Source organism: Oncorhynchus kisutch, linkage group LG8, assembly GCF_002021735.2.
Source record: "Oncorhynchus kisutch isolate 150728-3 linkage group LG8, Okis_V2, whole genome shotgun sequence".
Lineage (NCBI taxonomy): Eukaryota > Metazoa > Chordata > Actinopteri > Salmoniformes > Salmonidae > Oncorhynchus > Oncorhynchus kisutch.
The window spans coordinates 69,912,713-69,921,320 of NC_034181.2; the positions used below are offsets into that span (position 1 = coordinate 69,912,713).

At 42.6% G+C, this 8,608-nt stretch overlaps 1 protein-coding gene across 2 annotated transcripts in view; it reads right to left on the reverse strand.

The window, feature by feature from the left end:
* The window catches only part of LOC109882515 (transcription factor Maf), a 149,386-nt gene that overhangs the window by 116,269 nt on the left and 24,509 nt on the right, over positions 1-8,608 (reverse strand). The gene's annotated exons all lie outside the window — the stretch shown is intronic.

Here is an 8,608-nt window from a genome sequence, read left to right on the forward strand (position 1 = left end):
TATCCTGTCCACTGCCTAGCCTGTCTACTGTATATCCTGTCTACTGCCTAGCCCATCTACTGTATATCCTGTCTACTGCCTAGCTCATCTACTGTATATCCTGTCCACTGCCTAGCCCATCTACTGTATATCCTGTCTACTGCCTAGCCCATCTACTGTATATCCTGTCTACTGCCTAGCTCATCTACTGTATATCCTGTCCACTGCCTAGCCTGTCTACTGTATGTCCTGTCTACTGCCTAGCCCATCTACTGTATATCCTGTCTACTGCCTAGCCCATCTACTGTATATCCTGTCCACTGCCTAGCCTGTCTACTGTATATCCTGTCTACTGCCTAGCCCATCTACTGTATATCCTGTCTACTGCCTAGCTCATCTACTGTATATCCTGTCTACTGCCTAGCTCATCTACTGTATATCCTGTCTACTGCCTAGCCTGTCTACTGTATATCCTGTCCACTGCCTAGCCTGTCTACTGTATATCCTGTCCACTGCCTAGCCTGTCTACTGTATATCCTGTCTACTGCCTAGCCTGTCTACTGTATATCCTGTCCACTGCCTAGCCTGTCTACTGTATATCCTGTCTACTGCCTAGCCTGTCTACTGTATATCCTGTCCACTGCCTAGCCCATCTACTGTATATCCTGTCCACTGCCTAGCTCATCTACTGTATATCCTGTCTACTGCCTAGCCTGTCTACTGTATATCCTGTCCACTGCCTAGCCCATCTACTGTATATCCTGTCCACTGCCTAGCTCATCTACTGTATATCCTGTCCACTGCCTAGCCCGTCTACTGTATATCCTGTCTACTGCCTAGCCTGTCTACTGTATATTCTGTCTACAGCCTAGCCTGTCTACTGTATATCCTGTCCACTGCCTAGCCCATCTACTGTATATCCTGTCCACTGCCTAGCTCATCTACTGTATATCCTGTCCACTGCCTAGCCCATCTACTGTATATCCTGTCTACTGCCTAGCCCATCTACTGTATATCCTGTCCACTGCCTAGCCCATCTACTGTATATCCTGTCCACTGCCTAACCTGTCTACTGTATATCCTGTCTACTGCCTAGCCTGTCTACTGTATATCCTGTCCACTGCCTAGCCCATCTACTGTATATCCTGTCTACTGCCTAGCCTGTCTACTGTATATCCTGTCCACTGCCTAGCCTGTCTACTGTATATCCTGTCTACTGCCTAGCTCATCTACTGTATATCCTGTCCACTGCCTAGCCTGTCTACTGTATATCCTGTCTACTGCCTAGCTCATCTACTGTATATCCTGTCCACTGCGTAGCTCATCTACTGTATATCCTGTCTACTGCCTAGCTCATCTACTGTATATCCTGTCTACTACCTAGCTCATCTACTGTATATCCTGTCTACTGCCTAGCCCATCTACTGTATATCCTGTTTACTGTCTAGCCTGTCTACTGTATATCATGTCTACTGCCTAGCCCATCTACTGCCTAGCCCATCTACTGCCTAGCCCATCTACTGCCTAGCCTGTCTACTGCCTAGCCTGTCTACTGCCTAGCCTGTCTACTGCCTAGCCTGTCTACTGCCTAGCCCATCTACTGCCTAGCCTGTCTACTGCCTAGCCTGTCTACTGCCTAGCCCATCTACTGCCTAGCCCATCTACTGCCTAGCCCATCTACTGCCTAGCCCATCTACTGCCTAGCCTGGGGAAGAACTGTTTGATTTCAACAATTATCTGTTTTATCTCCTCTCTTATGTGGTATTCACCAGCCATCCCTTTGATATGTGGTCTGAGTGAAGTTGAGCACATTAACCACAGACACACACATAATGTTCTCAGAGCGTTACAGTTCACACAGTACACACACACACACGTGCACGTTAATGCTTGCACACACACACACACACACACGCGCATGCATGTGCGTGGGCATTCGCATTCGCATACACTAACACACACTATGTTCTCTCTCTCTCCCCCCCTCATTAGATAGAGATTGATAAAACACAGAGGTGTCTTTGATCATGTCTGTATAACCACACAGTGACTTTTAATTGAAAGTGGTCGGTGGGCTAGTTGGTGTTTTGATAGAGTCATTCATAAACGCCTTTCTGCCTGCAGACTATTATGTTGTGTTGAGGGAAATACCATCTCCCGTTATTCTCAGAGGTACTGCATTGTCTTTGTCTGCTGCCAGAGTGACTCATTTGGTCTGTGTTCTCTCTGAGACTAACCTGTGAACTCTCCCCTTCCTGGGCTGCCTCCCTGCCTGCGTCTTTACAATGCCTCCTGGAGTCCCACTTTACACACACACACACACACGCACGCACGCACACACCACACACACACACACACACACACACACACACACACACACACACACACACACACACACACAATCATGCATGTACAGTTCGCACACACACGGATGTGTGCACACACACATGCCCACACACACGCACAGTTGCACACACGCCATCCTCTCCTTCCCCGCCCACCCACTTTCAACCTCCATAACCTCTGGTTCGTGGACTTGTTCTTCAGCACCATGCCAGCTATGTGGACTTGTGGAGGGCTGGGCTGGGCTCCCCCTGGTCTGTGCTCCAAACTGGGCCTGGGAGTGCCTGGAGATCTGTGTCAGCCCAGCAGCAGTGTTTTCTCATAAACCTCTTTGAAGTCCAAGTGTTACCTGAACTAAAACAAATGAGTTGGCTCCAACTTAGCTCCAACTTGAGAAAACGTAGGCAAAAATACAGTCAAATGTACTGGGGGGAGGGGTGGGCCAACATAGGGGAGTGTTGCCTAACTTTTTTTTCCTGGTTTACATCCAATCTTCTTCTCGTATTGTCCGTTTAAACAATGGCTTGACTTAGTTTAGATATTACCCTAATAAAGTTTAGTGACGTTTGTGAAGGTTTGGTGTGGCTATTATTAAGCTTTAGCTACTGCAGGCCTATGATATGAAGGCAGTGCTGACTCCAACAGTTGAACTTGAGGTGAGGAAGTCTGTTTCAGGCCTACCAGAGTTACTCTTATAATCTAACAATGCTTAACTTTATAAAAAATATTCTGATCGAAAATTTACGAATCTGTCACTTTCTGAAAGAAATGCATGTTGGTGTCGTAGCATGCCATCAGCCTCTCTCTCTTTAGGGTTAGGCCTAAGCTTCTCTTCCTTATATATTGTGTGGTGCATTGGCACCGAAACCTGTTGGTGGATGTATGTTCATTCAACTAGAAACCTAAAAAAGGCTGTGGAACTAGTTACACACACAGTGCTCTTAACATACAATGTTTTCAACTTAGATATCTGACACATGTTGACATACTTGATTACATTGTGCATGTATACAGTAATTATTATTCAACATGTCCTCACCTGGGATTTTAACTCATAACCTCTTGGTTCATCGCATTCCGATCTATTCTGCTACACCCCCATGTCTGCCAAGTTGGAGCTAAGCTTGGGCCAACTAATTATTTTTAGTTCAGGTAACACTTGGACCAAAAGGTTAAGTAAACAACAAAAAAGGCTGTGAAACCAGTTACTTAATAGTTACGTAATAATAATTCGTTGTAAAGTAGTGTAAAGTATCTAGGCAACAGGATATATAATAATCAGTAGCAGCAGCATATGTAATGAGTTAAAAGAGTTAGTGCGAAAAGGGTCAATGCAGATTGTCCTGGTAGCTCTTTGGTCAACTATTACCAGTCTCACGGCTTTGGGGTAGAAGCTGTTCAGGTACACCCTGCTTCAGTTCTCTACCATTACAGCATTACTCCAAAAGCACCAGACAGAGACAAAACGATCAAACAAATAGAACCAGACGAACGATAACAACAGCAGAATAGGAAAAGGTCGGCTTGAAATTGAAAGTACACTGTTTCTCTCCATTCACTGTTCTCTACCCCTGTGCATCTGTATGTGAAATGGATTCCTATGGCATCCCAGAGTCCTTCACGCTACATGGACGTGACGTTCCTAAATAAGAGAAAAGTAAGTAGCTATGCATGTAAACTAAGCAGAGAACGATACCTATACGAGGAGCGGGAGCAGAGTTAGCGGAGAAAGATGAAACATGTTTTCTTCTCCTGGAGGAGAGGAAGAGAGAGAGAGGAAGACACGGAGTGTATTGTGCAGCGTCTGCAGTAAGAGTGTGTGTGTCTGGAGGCATCTCCGTTAGCTGGGGTTTCTCTGGAGGACCGGGGGGCAACATGAGGTGCCTGGAGAATCATGGGGTTCGCTGCAGGCCAGTGGTAGCAGGTTATCTGATTAAATAAACCCATGAGATGCTGTGGGATAGGAGGATAGGGAACACACGCAGGAAGGATGACACACACACAGGCTTGCATGCACATTGCACTCACACACACAAAGACACAGGTTTGCATACACATGTACGGCTATACACATAAAAATATACTTACTGTACACAGAATGCAATGCAGCAACAAAAAAGCATTGTAAATTCATACTAACACTGAGTGAGAAAACAAAGTGATAGTGATGAAGTGTGATGTCACTGTGGGTGTAACCTGTAACGGGACGTTTGATAGTACGCCTACCACCTTCACTTCCTGAAACCATCAGGTGGGTACTACGGGCACTATAGGGCACCAGGGGTTTGCCCCAACATACTGCAAGCAACTCTTCTATGGAGAAAGGAACCTATAGGGGGGCTTTCCACGCTGCACGAACGGACATCTGACATAGTCACCCAACGGCATCATGACCTGTCATCACATTATTATATTTTTTTATATAGGTTCTTCACATTTTTCAAGAGAGACCTGGTCCAATAGCAGCTGGGGAACCAAGTTTCAGATAAAACAACTTACATACACGAACACAACATTAAACAAAACTATAAACACACATACAGTACAACAATTACATGTTACGATAAAAAACACACGAATGTCTTGACAAAAAAACAGCTGTCCTAAAGATAATTACACTCTTGTTTGATATTTACATCGATCAAGTGTTTAAACTCCACCAACGAGACTAGATCATCAAATGTTTAAATGTTCAGGAGAGAATTCCAGGAAGACGGAGCTCAGTAACTAAAATGATTTCTACCATGACCTGTTCTATTTCTTGGTATTGTTAAAAGCAAATCAGAATGGGACCGTCATTTATCTTTTTTAATCGGTCTGATTAAAAAAGAACAGAGAAAAAACTGTATTTTACCCAGTATGGCCTAATAAATCAGTGTATACCAGTGTTTAGCCTACGCAAGGTCAATTACGACCAGCCAACAGCGCTGTAGAGATCACAATGATGTGTTAGATGTTTTTGATTTTTAATGAACCTGAGGGCCACATGATATACTGAATCAAGTGCACTCAGGGTAGTGGTTGAGGCCTGAATATATATAAGATTCTGTTGTTAAATTATGTTAAATGCTCTTTGGTTATTTTCAAAAGCTAAAGATAAACTACCACTACTTGAATAAAGAGCAGTATCATCTGCATAAAAAATTAACACCCGCTGTTACAATATGTTGTTGATGTTGTTGATACAAAATGAACAACAGTGGGCCCTAAATAGAACCTTGCGGAACACCTGAGCACAACTCTTTGGACTCATATTTACAACTATCCGCCATTGCACATTGTGTACGATTTGATAGGTAATTTATAAACCAATCTAGAGCATGACCAGGCGGGAGTATTTTCACGTCCGGATGGAAAGTGTGTCCAAAGTAAACGGCCTGCTACTCAGACCCAGAAGCTAAGATATGCATGTTATTAGTGGAATTGGATAGGTTCTAAAACTGTTTGAATCATGTCTGTGAGTCTAACAGAACTTATTTGGCAGGCGAACCCCCGAGGACAAACCGTTCAGATATGTTGTTGTTGTTTGAAGTCACTCTCTTTTCAATGAGATTTCATTGGGAATCCAGATTTCTAATCGACTTTCCTGCAGATTCTATCGCTTCCACTGGATGTCAACAGTCTTTAGAAATTGGTTGAGGTTTTTCCTTTGAGAAATGAAGAAGTAACACTGTTCAGAATGAGGCTCCAGTCTAGTGTACTCTAAACAGAGTACACTAGACTGGAGGCACGCTCCACTTTGTTTTCCTCCAATATTGAACACAGTATATCCCGTCTTCAATTATATCGATTATTTACGTTAAAAAATACCTAATGTTGTATGACAAAAGTAGTTTGAAATGTTTGGACAATGCTTACAGGTAACTCTTGCAATACTTTGGAGTCACGTTGCGCAAGTTGGAACCAGTGTTTTTCTGGATCAAACGCTCCAAATAAATGGACATTTTGGATATATATCGACAGAATTAAACGAACAAAAGGACCATTTGTGATGTTTATGGGACATATTGGAGTGCCAACAGACGAAGCTCGTCAAAGGTAAACCATGAATTATATTTTTATATCTGTGTTTTGTGTTGCGCCTGCAGGGTTGAAATATGTTTTTCTCTCTTTGTTTACTGGGGTGCTATCCTCAGATAATAGCATCGTTTGCTTTCGCTGTAGGGCATTTTTGAAATCTGACACATTGGCTGGAATTACAACTAGTGTAGCATTAATTTGGTATATTGAATGTGTGATTTCATTAAAGTTGAATGTTTATAGTAATTTATTTGAATTTGGCACTCTGCATTTTCACTGGATGTTGGCCAGGTGGGACGCTACCGTCCCACATATCCCAGAGAGGTTTAACCTTTGCACTAACACAGCATGGACCTCGGTGTCAAATGCCATTGACAAATCAATAAAGACAGACACAAAATGAAACTTCTTGTCAAGAGCACAGTGGATGTAATTTAAAAACTTCTTAGGGCTGCAATCCCGTTAACGGGATCGATATGACAACAGCTAGTGAAAGTGCAAGGCTCCAAATTCAAAACAACAGAAATCTCATAATTAAAATTCCTCAAACATACATGTATCTCATACCGTTTTAAAGGTAAACTTATTGTTAATCCCACCACAGTGTCCGATTTCAAATAGGCTTTACAGCGAAAGCACCACAAACGATTATGTTAGGTCAACACCAACTCAGAAAAACACAGCCATTTTTCCAGCCAAAGAGAGGAGTCACAAAAAGCACAAATAGAGATAAAATGTATCATTAACCTTTGATGATCTTCATCAGATGTCACTCATAGGACTTCATGTTACACAATACATGCATGTTTTGTTTGATAAAGTTCATATTTATATAAAAAAAATCTCAGTATACATTGGCGCATTACGTTCACTAGTTCCAAAAGCATCCAGTGATATTTCAGAGAGCCACATCATTTTACAGAAATACTCATCATAAATGTCGATAAATACAATTGTTAGACATGGAAATATAGACATACCTCTCCTTAATGCAACCGCTATGTCAGAATTTTTTTTTTACTTACGGGAAAAGCAAACTGAGACCGTGCTCAGATTTTTTTTATTTTTATCCGCCAATAAATAACATTATAAATATTTTCTTACCTTTGATGATCTTCATCAGAATGCACTCCCAGGAGTCCTAGTTCCACAATATATGCTTGATTTGTTCGATAATGCCCATTATTTATGTACAAGTAGCTACTTTTGTTTGCGCGTTTAGTACACAAATCCAAACGTTCATGCAGGTCAGGCTGAACGTCGGGCGAAAACTTCCAACCGGAGAATTCCATTGTCTGTAGAAAAGCCATGGAACGCTATCATGTAAAATGTGCATTACCAGGACCTGGCTCTCTGCCAGACCACGGACTCACACAGCTCCCATCCGGCTCCACATCACAGTAGAAGCCTCATTCAAGTTTCTAAATACCGTTGACATTGAGTGGAAGCCTTAGGAGGTGCAACATAACCAATATCCCACTGTGTATTCAATAGGGGCTGGGTTGAAAATCGACCAACCTCAGATATCCCACTTCCTGTTTGGATTTCTTCTCAGGTTTTTGCCTGCCATATGAGTTTAGTTATACTCACAGACATCATTCAAGCTGTTTTAGAAAATTCAGAGTGTTTTCTATCCAATACTATTAATAATATGCATATATTCGCAACTGGGACTGAGGAGCAGGCCGTTTACACTGGGCACCTCTGGGCACCTTTCATCCAAGCTACTCAATACTGCCCCTGCAGCCATAAGAAGTTAAAACCTGACCACAACTTGTCATTAATGTTGAACTCCTTCATCATATCAATAAACATAATCTTGCTTATTACAGCTTGATTAAAACTGTTTATGGTGCTATTTCCATCAAAATAAATAAGTTTTAAAAATCACATCTTGGAGATGTTATGTTTGGCTGTACTTGTTGTCTCTGTAAATGTGTTTTATTGAGAGTGGTACATTGGTAACATTCACATACAGCAGATGGGTTTCCAGTTTTGCTTTTTCCTAATGGCAGAAATAGACTTTTGAGTAGGGCTATACAGTTGTGCCATGGCGGAGATCTTTGTGGGCTATACTCGGCCTTGTCTCAGGATGGAAAGTTGGTGGTTGAAGGTATCCCTCTCATGGTGTGGAGTCTGTGCTTTGGCAAAGTGGGTGGGGTTATATCCTTCCTGTTTGGTATCATCGGATGGGGCCACAGTGTCTCCTGACCCCTCCTGTCTCAGCCTCCAGTATTTATGCTGCAGTAGTTTATGTGTCGGGGGG